General features: G+C 40.1%; 1 protein-coding gene across 1 annotated transcript in view; it reads left to right on the top strand.

Annotated features, from left to right (window-relative positions):
• KLHL29 (kelch like family member 29) overlaps nucleotides 1-15840 on the top strand; it is a 510263-nt gene that overhangs the window by 188666 nt on the left and 305757 nt on the right. The window lies entirely within an intron of this gene.

Raw genomic sequence — 15840 nt, 5'->3', positions numbered from 1 at the left:
CTGCACCCCTCAGTAATCCGGTTTAAAATTTTTTTTTTTTTCTGTAAGACCTGCCAAAGGGTTTAGTGAATTTTGTGGCCCTCTGCTACCTTAAAGTCGCCCATCCCTGGTGGTGAGTCTGCTTTGCTCTGTCTCTCAGGTGGCTGGGCCCTGCCCATGCTGCTCTGAGTACTCTTTTGTGTAAGAACCTGTACGAACTCGTGAGTATGTGGCTGAGACGTGATCTTTGTTAGCGTCTTTATGGCTTGTGAGGCTCTGCAAATGGCTGTTGCTTTTTGCAAGCCCAAATCAGACTCCCTCAACAACCTTGCCTTTGGTCCTTTATAGGTAACACTGAATATAATTTTGTCTCTGCTCCTATCATTTTGAGTATTTCCAAACCCACCATTTCTTGTGTTTTGCCTCAACTCTGTGACGTACTTCTCTATATTTTCTTCTCCTAAGCGTGGGTAAGACCAGAATGGGTATCGTTCAAACACCCCAGTTTCCTTAGGGTTACAGTAGTTCCAAAGTGTTGTTAAGACCTTGTCCAAAGTGGGAGCCTTTCCAGTTGACTGTTGGGAGAGTTATAAACTTCCAGAACTTCCGTTCCTGCTACCTGCAGTAAAATTGCTTCTTTGATGTCTTCTTCTTTATCTGTTCCTGAGACTTTCATGTCGATGTGGAAGCATTGTGCCCATCTCCTCCAATTCTCAGCAAGATAACCAAGGAAAGATAAAGATGGGGGGTGGATTGCAAACCTCCATGTTCTAGGTGTGTGTGTGTATACGTGTTTTAATATTGTTTTCTAGTTTAATGGCTTTAGTTTCAGTTTCACTTTGTGTGCTCACTATGTCTCACTACTATGTACCTTCTCTTTGGTTCCTGCTGGTCTGTGGATTGCAGCTTCTTGTCTATGTGTAGCAGTTCACACTATTTACCGATCCACTGTGCCCCTCACAAACACAGCCGTTTCTCTTAGTGCTTACAAGCACAGGCAGGTAGCCAAGGGTATCTTCCTTGTGAATACACTCAGCAAGGAAACCAGAGTAAGACCAGTGATACAAAGTTTAAACCACAACAATGGCATCTCCTCCAGACCCTCTGAACATGCAGACCCTGATTGTGGGAGAGAATAGCCAGCAGCCCTCTTTTGATTACATAGGAGTAATTTTAAAGAGACAGTTACAACACTATACTACAGCCAGGAAGTGGCTTAAATAGGGCGTGACCTGAAAGAGACAGAATGGGGGACAGGAGTTGACAAGGATTGGGGATGGAATGGAGGCAGCTGAGGGTGGGGAAATTATGTGTAAATATGCAAATGCTCTAATTAAATTTGCATTAAAATGTCACACGTGGCTCTGCACAAAACTCAGCAACTCTGCCTTTGATAGGGTGAAGCTCTGTCCTCTTCCCACCTGACCTCACAGGACTAATTCAGCTATGACAAACCGCACCCCCCCAGTTCTGCCTTTCTACTTTTGCCCTTTAGAGAGACTAGTGAATAGAGCAGCAGTGTTTCAAATGCTGCCAGTTGATGTGCAGCCAACCTCTATGTAGGAGTGTCTGAGTTTTGGTCCCACCTTGTGGCACTCTCTACACAAGACTTGCCATGAAGTGGCCTATAGTGTCATTATTGCATTTGATTTTCTTTTGTTTGTTTTTTATGCTAAATAGCTATTTTAATTAATGTTTTGACAGGGTTTTGCAAGCACAAAGTTCTATACAAGTATTGTTAATATTTACCCTCCTCTGCAAACACTGGCAGGCAGGATTTTAGTGCTATCTCCATAGGGTGTATACATTTCGGATGGATTTTCATTCAGAAATGTAAGTCCGAGAGGCTGGAGCAAAGGGCAACTAAAAATGATTCTGAAAATTTTGAGGGGTTGAAGTTTGTACTTGAAGGTTAGTCAGAGTTTGCCACCACACTGGAGTAGCTGCAGCGGCGTGAGGAAGAAAAAGAGGCAAATGAGAACTCCTTGAGAAAAAACATGAAAGGAAAGGACTGGACAGGTGCCAGCAACCTGTCTGAAGGGTGTAACAAATTGCAAAAAAAGACAGCATGAACTGAAGTTAAGGAAGAGCTAACCAAGATGTGATTTGGACAGTGTTTCTGTCCACACACTGTGTGGTTGAATTACAGAACAAATTTCCAAGAGTAGCAATGGCTTCATAAGAATCCAAAGAGTTGGTGTATTGTACATATTGAACATATTTCTGGAGAGGAAGAGATTTGAGAGTAACTCCGTTTGCTAGGCATTTGGGACTTAAATAATGACACGGGCTAATTTGCTTTAAAGGGACACTATCAGCACAGATTTCCTGCTGTCAGAGCCTAGTTCAATGTGCCATCTCTTTCATCTGGTACGTTTATGAATGGATTTATGTGATGTGTTGCCTGTGATAAATCCTATGTTCTTATCTGGAATGTGCTTTATTCTCAGTTTGACAGGTAAACATCCCAGGCTAGCGTGTGTGATATTTTTTGTAAACTCCTTGTAAACATCTGCCTGAGATTGAGTATACACACATACATGGAGCAAGGTCCATTAAAGTACTTCAAGTCCGGGCTGATGCCATCAGTAGCATTTCCCCAAAGGACAAAGACAGAGGCAACTTTCAGACACAGTGAAAACCTCACAGTGTCCTATGTATCCGAGTTGGGCCCCCACCCAAGACTGTGGGTTCTTTTCACATCCTATTCCTGTCGAGTGATTGGGGGGGAGGGGGGAAATGAAAATATGTTCAGACTCCCAAAAGTAGAATTATCTCACCATGCTGATGTACATGATCAGAAAATACCAGTAAATGTAACTTAAGCCCCCTCAAGCTGCATAGGAATTAGCATCTGAAGACAGATGGTAAAATATGGAGAATTATCAGATTTGAAAATAAATTTTACTTTAAAATTCTAAGATGTTTAGTAAGAAAAAATGGTATAGAACATAAATATATTTTGAATGCTCTATTAAGATGTCTTCTTATCTTGGGATGAGACCAGACTTGTAGGGTAGGCTTTCACTGACAATGTGGCTGTTTTTATTGCTTTCAATGTTCATGGATCCTTATTTCTTTTCTTATCTCAAGAGACATCTCCATATCCCTTTTAAGTATTTAGAATAATAAGTTTTTGCTTTCGTATAATGTTTACAATCTGAACTGCCAAATCTGCCTGGTCATTCTTGAACTCTCTATCCCAAGAAGACGCTGTTGTGTTGGTGCTCTGATTTGAAAAAACAAAATAACAAAAAATAACAAAAAAAAATCCCATTGCATTGTCTCCTGCTGTATATAGTTAGAAAAATTAGATCCTAGGTACTCTCTTAGATCTTCTGCTCCTTTATCACCGGCTGATGGGGCTTTTTAGATCTAACTAAAGTGGTTCAAGTCTGTCTTCCTTGCCTTGGATTTTACAGAAGCTTACTCTACTTTACTCTTTGTTTACTCTACTTACAAACCTAAATCAGGGGTTTACAAAAGTAGAGCTTACTTGATAATAAAGTTGTTTCCTTGTCCCTCAAATATTTCTAGTTCTTATCTTTCTACACAGCTGCTTGCAAGTCCAGCTTTACAGAATCTCGCTTGGATTCCTACCAATTTAGTCTAACAAAGAAGTCTTTCACTGAAGTTGTCCAAAATAAATAGATAAGTTAAACAAAAATGTGAAAATGGATTAGTTGGATGTAGACCTAGAACAATGATGCTTTACGTGTAAAAGAAATTCCTTATAAAGTATAATACAACATTTTCTTTATTTGGTGCACTTGTACAGAGTAAATCAACTCCCAAAGCTGGCAGGTCACCCAAAAAGTATGGGAAAAGTGATCCCAATTTTGACCTGACCTAGCAGTTTTACAGAATTCCACATAGAGATGAGGAGATGGAAAAGCACCACTTCTTGCCGGAAGCACCACTATAATTCATAGTATTATGTAGATTTACAGTAATCTGTAATACTGTTATACTAGATGAAACATACAAAGAGGCATTGTTATGAGTTTATAACTCAGCACTGTTCAGCATCATTATGGGTTAGCAATTTTATACTTTATTGTTTCAAATATTTTTAAAGCTGTATTTATATGGTTACGTATGTGTTGCATGTCCTTAAAATTCAGAGTATCCAGAGTGCTTTTAAACACTGATACATTTGGGATAATGGTGGTCTCTTATATGTGAATGCTGTGCGGTTAGTCCCTGTGCCTAAGGAAGAGGTTGCTGTATTGGCATGCTGTGATAAAACTGCATCCAGTAACATTTCCCCTCCAGCCTATATCCGAAATCATTCAAGCATAAGTACTGAGACATTTTCTCCTTATCAGTTACAGTTCTTCATGTTCGAGCTGATTACATCAAGTCTCTCTCCCCATCATCATCCCTGGTTTTGTGTAGATCTCATAAAATACTTATGCTGTGCATATACTTAACTGATTGTGAAGCTTTCTAATAAGCTATTTTACATGTGTTTCTGTTTGTCCAGTCTGACAATTAATGGTGCTGTTTAGCTGCTTATTTGAATGTTTCGTTTCTCTTTTATTTTCTTCCATTCCCCTAATAACCAAGTAGCCACTTCGGTGGATGCCTCTGAGCTTTTATGCAAATGGCATATCGTATTTCTCTCATTTTACTTTTTTTTTTTTTTTTAAATTAAATTTAGAAACAGAAGCTTATCCAGGAAAAATTTAAATTAAAAGGTTGACCTTTAGTTTTGAAGTCACTTAATGAAGCTGAATCTCTAATAGCCCAAGAAATCTGATTCTGTGGCTGTAGACTGGCTGAAAGCCTGTTTTTCTGGATAGGCATTTTAAAGAGACTGAGGCTAGATGAATGTGGAAAGCAAGGGAAAAGCTGCCCTAAGGCACAGGCTGGGCTGTCATTTAGAAGAGCATGACTGAGAAACAGTTTTTCTACAAACCAGTAAGTATTTGGTTTGGGGGGAGGAGGGCTGTGGTAAGTGTTGAGCAGATAATATAAAATGTTAAGCACTAAAATTTACTAAAATTGGCAAAGTCTGTGCAGTGCAATGCAGTTGCAAATGCTTCTAATGTAAGTAGGTAACCAGATGTCCTGATTTTATAGGGACAGTCCCAATATTTGGGGCTTTTTCTTATATAGGCGCTTATTACCCCCCACTTCCTCTCCCGATTTTTCACACTTACTTTCCGGTCACCCTAAATGTAGCTCTTGCATCTATACATATATGTTCGTTTATTAACTGTGGAAATGAACATATTATCTTACCTAAGATATGTACTGTGTATGGGACTTAGGCTCCTAAGTGAGTTAGGTGCTTTTGAGGAGAGGATTTAAGCTTTAAGTCACTTAGGTGCTTTTCAAAATGTTATCCTTGTCTATAAATTTTATCCATAACACTAGTGTAACACATCCTTAGCATATCAGAGTTGTAATGGCGTTTGTTGACTCCTATGGAAGTTCTCGGGATTCACAAGGCTAAAAGACTCTGCTTGCATACGGATAAAATGCCCCTCATTTTAGTCCCATAGTTACCTGCATTCTGCACAGACTTGGTATCCCCGTGCTTTTATTATTGAATTTTATTGTTGAAAATTAAAAGCGTGAGAAATAATCATGAAACTCTGGCTATAGAAAGAGTTATTTACACTTATGGGAGGAATCCCACTGCATTTTAACCTTCCTACATGGATAATAATTTTTTCTCTCTCCTAAGGACTTTATCTACAGTGTGTTGCACATTTAAGCCTTGATAGGTTGAGAGAGATGTCTACAAGATTCCCAGAAAGTTTATCTCATAATGTTATACATACATTTTCTTCCCTGTAAATGTGAGATATGGGGAACTGATGCCTTTCTTTTACTGGCATTGTATCAGGCTTGATGTAACCGGCATGATGTCAATACTTTACCCATCCTTTCCCTTTAATTGTAATGGTTCTAAATGTTTGGTGTGAATTTTGCACAGCACACTCAGGAATAAGTTATTCTGGGATTTAGTTGGCATTGATAAAGACTGGTGGGTTGGCCCCTCTGCAATATCAGTAAATCAAGTTTCAGCTTGTAGGAGGATTTTTTGACCCTTCTGGTTGCTAGATCTCTCTTCTCCAGCCTATTATCTTTTTCTACAGCACCCCCCTAATGGCAGCTTGTTCTCCTTTCTGTCTCAAATTTATCAGTTCATCCACTAACTGCTGAGTCGTGCTCTTTCTCCCCCCCCCCCCCCCCCCCCCCCCCCGTAAAGTATTTGTGCTCCCCATTGATTGCGCACACACACACACACAACTTTTATTGCATATAACAAACAGGATCAAGGGTTCCTCCATCTGGTTAAGATTGGAGTTACTCAGCTAGGACGTAATTGCAGCATGTGTATATAAGGCTGTATATAAGGCTGTCTTATTGATTGTGCACCTTCACAAAGCTGTATGCTGTACAGCCGACTAAGCCAGTGTAGAATGATCTTCATCTGTGCGTGGGATTTTCCCCTTCCACAAAATTCCTGTCTGACCTTAGGCAAGTTACTTACACTTTCTGTGCCACTGTTCCCCATCTGTAAAATGGGGATAACAGCATTTCCTAACCTCATAGGTTGTTGTGAGGATAAACACTTTAAAGATTGTGAGGTGCTCAGATGCTATGATAATGGGTGCCAAAGACTTAAGGCCAGAAGGGGCCAATATGATCATCTAGCCTGGCCTCCTGCACATCGCAGACCACCCATTCCGGTAATAGGCCCATAACTTCCGGCTGAACTACTGAAGTCCTCAAATCTTGATTTAAAGACTTAAAGTTACAGAGAATCCACCATTTACTCTAGTTTAAACCAGCAGGTGACTTGTGCCTCATGTTGCAAAGGAAGACAAAAGAACTGCAGAGTCTTTTTGCCACTCTGACCTGGGAGAAAAATCCTTCCCGACCCCAAATATGGTGATCAGTTAGACCCTGAGCATGTGAGACAAACCCACCAGCCAGACACCTGGGAAAGATTTCTCTGTAGTAACTCAGAGTCCTCCCTATCTCCAGCTGGTGAAGATATTTACTAATAGCAATTGCAGATGAGCCACATGCCACTGTAGGCAATCTCATTATGCCATCTCCTGCATAAATTTATCAAGCTCAGTCTTAAAATAATTAAGTTTTTTTTTTACCTCCGTTACTCCTTGTTGAAGGCTGTTCATGCCTCTGATGAACAGAAACCTTTATCTAATTTCAAGGATAAACTTATTGATGGTGAGTTTATACCTATTTGTTCTTGTGCCAACACTGGCCCTTAACTTAAAGAACTCCTCTCCCTCCCTGATATTTATCCCTCTGATGTATTATAGAGAGCAATCATATCTCCCTTCAGCCTTCATTTTGTTAGGGTAAACAAGCCAAGCTCCTTAAGTCTCCCCTCGTAAGGTAGGTTCTTCATTCCTTTGATCATCCTACTAGCCCTTCTCGGTACCTGTTGAGTTTGAATGAATCTTGCTTAAACATGGGAGACGAAAATTGCAACCAGTGTTCCAGATGATGTATCACCAGTGCTGTCTATAATGGTAATAACACTGCCCTATCTCTACTGGAAATACCTTCCCTGTTGCATCCAAAGATCACATTAGCTTTTTTCATGGCCATATCACACTGGTGGCTCATAGTTATCCTGTGATTGACCAATACACCCAGGTCTTTCTGCTCCTCTGTTGCTTCCAACTGACACATCCCCAGTTTATAGCAAATATCTTGTTAGTGCCTAAGCGCATGACATCACATTTAAACATCATTAAATTTCATTCTACTTCTATTAGTACATTTATCAAGGTCATACAAATCTTCTTATATGATATTCCAGTCATCCTTTGTATTGGCAATACCTCCCAATTTTGTCTCATCTGTAAATTTTATTAACAAACTTTCACTTTTTGTGCCAAGGTCATCAATGAAAATATTAAAAAAGATTGATCCCAAGACTGATCCTAGAGGAACTCCACTAGTAATCTCCCTCCAGCCTGACAGTTCACCTTTCAGCACGACCTGTTGTAGTCTCCCTTTCAATCAGTTCCTTAACCACCTTTTGATTCTCATATTAATCCCCCTCTTCTCCAGTTTAACAAATAATTTGCAGTGTGGAACTGTATCAAATGGTTTACTGAAATCCAGTTAGATTAGATCTCCTGTTTTACTTTTTTCTAGAAAATCAGTAGACTTTTCAAAGAAAGAGATCAGGTTGGTCTGTCACTTTTGTAAAACCATGTTGTATTTTACTTCAACTACCATTTGCCTCGCTGTCTTTAATTACTCTCTCTGTCAAGACTTGTTTTAGGATCTTGCATTCAGGCCCATTACTGACCACAATAGTATCTTCTGGAATCTCTTTCTCCCCCCCTTTTTAAATATAGGTAATATATTTCCAATTCTCCACTCACAGGGTACGACTCCCAAGTTTACAGATTCATTAAAAGTCGTTGCTATTGGGCTTACAATTTCATGTGCCAGTTCCTTTAATGTTCTTGGATGAAGATTATCCAGGCTCCCCAGTTTGGTACCATTAAGATGTTTGAATTTGGCTTCTACCTCAGATGTGATCATTTCTATTTCCATATCCTTCTTCCCATTAGCCACCTTGCCACTGCTCCCAAGCTGCTTATTACCCTTATTAAAAACTGAGGCAAAGTATTAATTTAGATGTTGGGCCATGCCTTGATTATCTTTAATCTCCAGCCCATCCTCAGTGTTTAGTGGTCCCACTTCTTCTTTCTTTGTTTTATTTTTATTTTTATGGCTAAAGAAACATACTACTGGTTTTAATTTCCTTTGCAAAGTCCAACTCTGCTTGACTTTTGGCAGTTCTTACTTTTTCCCTACACTTTCTGACCTCCAAAAGGTAGATTTCCTTGCTGATCCATCCCTTCTTCCATTTTTTGTAGGTTTTCTGCTTTCTGTTAATATCCTGTTTAAAATACTTGTTCATCCAATTTGCTCTGCAACCCTCTTCTACAATTTGTTCCCCTTGCTTGGGATGCAGGCTTCAGATAGTTTCTACAACTTGGACTTAAAGTAATTCCAAGCCTTCTCCACCCTTAGATCCTTGAGTTCTTCAGTCCAGTCCACTTGCCTTACTAGTTCCCTTAATTTTTTTAAGTTTGCTTTTTTGAAATCCAGGACCGTAGTTATAGATCTATTTTTGTTTATTCTTTTATTTATATTAAACTGAATTTGATTACTCAAATCAAGATTGTTCTCTACAACCAGTTCTTGTATGAGGTCCTATACCAATACTAAATCTAAAATGGCATCATCTCTTGTTGGTTCAGTGACTATTTAGTGAAGAAATCTGTTGATTATCACATCCAGAAGTATTTGAGTCCTACCATTATTAGTGGCACTTGTCCTCCAATCTGCATCTGGAAAATTAAAGACTGCCATAATCACACGGTTCTCAGTAGTATTTATTTCATTAAAAATATTAAAGAGGTCTCTATCCATATCCAAACTGAATCCTACAGGTCTGTAACAGACCCCAAGCTCTGTCTCAATGGAGACTCTGTTACCTTTCATCCCCAAAGTAATTTTGACCCAAAGATTCCGTTTTATCCATTCCACCAGTTCTAATTCCTTTTCAGTCTACCTTGTGATTAATATACAATGCTAGTCCAGCACCTTTACCTTTCTTTCTGTCTTTCTTGAACAACACATTCCCTTCAGTGCGGGTACTCCAATCATGATTACCATTCCACCACATCTCTATTATCCCTATAATATCTAGTTTAACTTCCTGCACCAGTAATTCTAGTTCCTCCATTTTGTTATACAGGTTTCTTGCAATGGTGTACAGACATCTTAGTCATTTCTGCTGGGTTTCACCCAGATTCCTTACCTGATTAGGTACAGTCATTTTACTGCCAGAGTTGCCTACCTAACTGTTACTGTCAGTGGAATTGGCACTTTCTTTCTTCTTGTTCCTCTACCTTCTATTGTTCCTTTCTCCATTGCTATATCCTCTTTTAGCTGATTTTCTGCCTGCTCAATATTAGAGCCAGGCATGGGCATTATATGAGCATCTCCCAACAATCAGTTATACCTTCCTCCATTCCAGAAGTCTATTTCCCTCCCTACTCAGGTGGAGTCCATCGAATGTGAACAGTTCTCTGTCCATGAATGCTTGCCAGTTGTCGAACACCTGAAAGCCATTGTCTGAACCATCTGTTGATCTTCATAATCTTGTCTTGCCTTCACTCTCTTCCTCTTGGGACAGGTAGAATCCCACAGAAGATCACCTGAACCTCCATTTGTTTAAGCTTCTTCCCCAGCCTGGCATAGTCTTCCTTGATGTGTCCTAGCGAGAATCTGGCAGTATACCTTATTCCCACATGAAGAACAATCAGTGGAGTCTTTCCTGCTCCCATTAGGATCCTTTTCAGCCTCAAGTCCACATTCTGTAATAAAGTATCATAAATGGATAGATACACACACCTATGCTCTCTCTTACACACACACACACACACATACATGTCTGCATGTGTTTTGGGGTAACTTTTTTTTAAATCCTAGGAGTTATTTATATGTAATGGGGGTAATTACTTGTACCCATCGTTGTACTCCAGAATGTCTGAAAGATTTATTTTTGCTTACACATTAAAAATAAATTATCACAAAACAAAACAAAAAGGCCTTTGAAAAGAGAGCATGCCTGAAAAGTGAACATTTTGTAGCCATTGAAAACTGAGTTAGGATGGAAGTGCATAAACATCCTTAACTACAGTCGTTGCTGCCATCCCTGCTTCTGACAAGAATAATTTGCAATCCTATTTCAATGCAGTTTTTCAAGAGATCTTACACTAGGCTGTGACAAATACCATGTAGAGGGATGTGATGATTATGCTCCATTCATTACACAGTTTCAATGGGATAAGCTTGAGTTATGAGTGTAGATATGTTTGCACATTATGGTCACTCTGGCTCACCAATTAAATAGGGGAGGGAGATAGCCTGTAAACCAGGGGTTCATAAATGTATTTCAAAATTCAATAACCTGTTCATGTGCAACTTCGTCTCCCTCTCCCTTCCCCTCCACCCCGCAGCTATTTATGGGCTCATTTTATATTATTTCTAAATTAAAAAAAAAATAACAAGCACTTGCAATAGAATTCTCATGCATTATGTAACCATCACTACAATCTCATTTTTGCACATCTTGTTGCTGCCAGATAGCTTTGTCCTCAACTGGTAGCGTATGTTTGATGACATATGTAGAAACAGTGATGTTTCCGGTGGTTGATCTTAATTTTTATTGAGAACATTATAAAATGTTCTTAAGAATTGCAGCTGTGGCGAGGAACAAGTTTGCTCATAAACAGGGTATTACATATTAAATAAACTTCTTAATGCTGTGGCTAAAACTCTTCCTCTATCTCGGTGGGTCCAGCACTTCCTTCTAGCGGTAGGTCAGTGCACTGCTTCACCTTTTAGTGTTCTTCCACCCTCTAGTGGTGGGGGAGGGTAATACAGCCTCTCTAAGATGACTGCTTCCTGCTGGCTCCTGGTCCTGTCTCTGGTTCTCATAGGCCCTTGCCTCTTTGCTGGGGCTCTTGCCCCTCCAGTGAATGGCCAGTAGGGTGTGTGGGGTGTGAGTCCCACCCTCAACTCCAGGCCCCCTACAAGTAGCAGCCTCGCACTGTGGCTTGAGGAAAGCTGCTAGCTTCACTGGGTTATTTCCCCATGCCCCTTGACTTAATGTCCATACCCTGCTCGGACAGGGGCCCTTCCTGGCCTCCTTGACAGGGGAGGCTCTTGATCCCTGACAGCCCCATTGGGCGTGGTAGTGCCCAAACCAAATGTCCAGTTCAATCTTTCCCTTCTGGCAGGGTCTCTTCCCTGAGGCCTCCAGGCTGGGAAAGATCCTTTGCCCTTTTCGGGCAGGGTTTTTCTCTCCCCCAGTCCTTCTACCTGTAGGATTCTCTTCTGCCAGCATTCTGCTCCTCTCCTAAACCCTCATGGCTCTTGACAAAGCCTTGCCTGGGGCTGATATATTGGCCTTCTAGCACTCTCCGGTAGCCATCTGGTCTGACCCTGTCACAATGCTTGGGTTCCTTGCAGCCCTTTCCTCTGCTAGTTATTGGTGTAATTGCCTGTCAGTATCATTTGATCGTGGAACTGCTGGGGACATGGTGACTTAAGTTAATACTTAGCAGTTTTTACTGCATGATCTATGGGCATTTTTACCACTGCTGTCTGCTGAGTGACAGGTCAATTCTGCTGAAGTCATAATGTGTGTGGATACATGCAGGCATGATTTGATTCCTTCTAGACAGTTGGCCTACAGAAGATATAAACCTGAATACTAATACAGCTATGGCAATTCTCCTTTAGCTCATCTGATGGAGGCCATTTGATTCCCAACTACCTTCCAAAACAAGATCCCACAAAGTTGTCCCTTGATACCACATGCAGGTTGCAGAGATTTATGGGCAAAAAAGGAGAGGCAGACTTCTCCAGAGATATAAAATGATAAAGTACTGTGAAGCTGGCAGACCACGTGCCAGCTCATGCCAACGCTTCTGGGCCTCACTGAATACTGACAAAAGCATAGCTGGAAATCAGTCTGGCTTGCGTGTGAGTTAGTATTGGTAAAATAAGTATTCGAGTTGTAAGAATGTGTTTAATGTTTAGACTTTATGCTTGTGGGATGCTGCATGTATTAATGTTACTTATAATATTGGTACCCATGTGAATAAGGTAATATTTCAGTGTTTGCTCTATAACTGTAAAGATGTTTGCTAAGACTGTACATACCCACAGTCGGGGGAGAAGCATCACCACAAGAAACATTACTAGTTTACCACAAGAGGTGTCCTCTTCTCCCCAGCAAAAAGCCTATAGACACCAATCAAACCACTTTGATGATTGCTTCCCGCATATCTGTGAAGAGGGTATATGCAGAAGGCCTCATTCCATCACAGTTTGAATGCTGGGGGAAGGGAATAAAAATGTTAAGGAGAAATTAGCACCAGGCTGCCTGGAATTTGGAGAGGACAATATTTCTAAGCATAAGCAAGGACATATAGAACTTGTATATAGAACAGCTACTATCACCTTCTGGAATTTAAGACTCGGTAACTCGTGTGTGTGTGTGTGTGTGTGTATGTTTATCAGCTTTAGCCGTATAAATAACTCTCATTTTTTTCTTAGTTAATAATCCTTCAGTTAGTTTCAAAGGATTGGCTACAAGTGTTGTCTTTGGTGACAGATCAAGGGTGCAATTGACCTGGAGTAAGTGACTGGTCCTTTGGTACTGGGAATAACCTAAATATTGTTGTGATTTTTGATGTAAGGGACCATCTATCACAAAGACAAGCCTGCCTGGGTGGTAGGATAGACTGGAGTACCCAAGGGGACTGTCTGTGAGTCCATGGTTAGGCTGTTACCGTCCTTGAGGAGTTCACACTTGTTATTTGATTGGTGAAATCTAATTATAGAGCATACAACCAATGTGCAGTTTGTGCCCTGTTCCTTGACAGTCTTTCCCGAGGTTGGCACTCATGGTCGTGAGCCACTCTCAACAGCTTGACAAGTACATTTTAAAATTGTAAATTGGAGCTGATACTGCCCCTTTTGGTTAAAAATTGTAAAGTATTTTTAGACCATGGAATAAAAGCTGCTATAAAAGTCTTTTAAATTGCTTAAGCATTAAAGCTACATTTCTGGTACTAATTTTGTCTGAGATGGCAGTCATTGCTCATAGAAAATCTCCCCCCTTCCCCCCCCCCCCCCCCCCCGGCATTATGTTTTTTTAAATTTTCTATTTATATAAATATGTTCTATTTACTGTAGCCTCATTGACGCACAGCAGGCCTCTAATTTTTGCCATAATCAGTAGTTGGTGCATCATTTCCATATGTCATTTAAAAAAGGTTGAGGAGCATCCTCATAACCTGCATGTCAGAAGAGCCATGAAATTTTGTTTGAATAAAACACAAGTATCATGAGTTGACGATGTGGGCCTCTACACACAATTTTACTAGACACGGAGTAGAAGGACGAATCTCTGCAGATTCAGGTTTTGGCAGAATTTTCCATGTGATATAGATCCCTTCTAGTACAATTAGAGAATGTTCTTTAACCCGTAAATGGTATGTCTCTGACAGGCCTCATTAGACTCTAATAGGCCAGTTTTATTTGCCATTTTGTAGTATTACCAGTTGTATGATTACTAAGGTTGTTTACTTGCTACTGTCTTACAGTATTTCTGAATTATATCTCTTGAAGACATCTATCAGTGGTTTATGTTTGAATTTCCCAGTATGTTTTTTCCACCTTCGACTTAAGATAAAGTAGTCTCACTCAACAGTGCTAAGACATTTGTGCTGGACAAGCTAATGGGAGCCTCGAGACAACTTGTATTGGTGCTCAAAAATTCTTCAAATCCTGTGGTGGCTCATGGTGATAACATAAGTAAAACCACACATAGTGCATCACCAACCTAGTCCAGCAGAAAAAACACCAAGAAGTAATATCTCTTCAGCTATCATAATCTGGGATATTTTACTTGTCCATTTTTGTTTTATGGATTCTTAAATACAAAATGGGTTTCACTGATCTCATAATAAATTGGATGGTGTGATGCAAGTAAAATCGATGAATTGCTGTAATGAACTAAATGTTCATGATTTATTAATGCGAGTAACTGTATTTAGCATTTATATATAATATTTCTCACTTCCTAATGCTGTAGAAATGTGAGGTAGGTGATCCTCACAGCATCACTCAGGAGATGTCCCCATATTACAGATACGGGAACTAAGGCAGAGAGCGTTAAATGACTGGCTCGAGGTCACATAGTCAGAGCTAGGATTAGAACTCAGGAGTTCCTGGCTCCCTGTGCTGTGCTGAGATGACTTGCCTACTCCAGATAAAATATGCAGATGACACCAAAGATTGGCACAGTAGTAAATAATGATGAGGACAGGACTGTCAGAGTGATCTGGATTGCTTGGTAAACTGGGCCCATTCAAACATCATAGAGACAAATGCAAAGTTATACATCTAGAAAAATGTCAGTGCAGACCATACCTACAAAATAGGGCACTGTATCCTGGAAAGCAGGGACTGAAAAGGAGTCAGAATGGCGGGATGATAGTGGACAAACAATTCACCGTGAGCTTCCAATGTGATACTATGGCAAAAAGAGTGAATGCAAGCCTTGGATGTGTAAGAAAAGTAGTAGTGAGTAGGAGTAAGGAGGTGATTTTATCTCACTAGATGGAATTGGTGAGTCTGATACTGGAATACTGCATTCAGTTCTAATGTTCACATTTTTATAAAGATGTTTAAAAATTGGAGAGGGTGCAGAAAAGAGCTGCAAAAATTATTCATGACCTGGAGAAAATGCCTTAGAGTAAGAGATTTAAAGAGCTTAATCTGTTTAGTTTGTCAAAAAGAAGATTGAAAGGTGACTTGATTATAGTTTATAAGTATCTTCACAAGGAGAAAATAGAGGGTACTAAAGGGCTCTTTAATCTAGCGGAGAGAGACATCACAAAGACCAGTAGCTGGAATCTGTAGCTAGACAAACTCAAATTGGAAATCAGGCTGAAATTTCTACCATAAGGTAGAATTCTACAATGATTAACACTGGAACAAACTGCCAAGGGAGGTCGAAGATTCTCTATCGTGATGTCCTTCAAGCAAGTCTGGATGCCTTTCTGGAAGATATGCTTTAGTCAAACACAAGTCACAGGGCTCAATAAAGGGGTAAATGGATGAAATGTAATGGACTGTGATATACAGGAAGTCAGACTAGATGATCTAATGGTCCTTTCTGGCCTTAAACTCTGTGAATCTATGAATGGAACTCTGAGTGTGTTAAAATAAATGAAAGTGGCAGGAGCAATGTCAAATATA

Source organism: Emydura macquarii, unplaced genomic scaffold, assembly GCF_026122565.2.
Source record: "Emydura macquarii macquarii isolate MOO-44397 ecotype Brisbane River unplaced genomic scaffold, CSIRO-AGI_Emac_v2 contig_1027, whole genome shotgun sequence".
Taxonomy (NCBI): Eukaryota; Metazoa; Chordata; order Testudines; family Chelidae; genus Emydura; species Emydura macquarii.
Note: the sequence above shows the minus strand (reverse complement) of the source record. Positions and strands in the feature narration are given on the sequence as shown.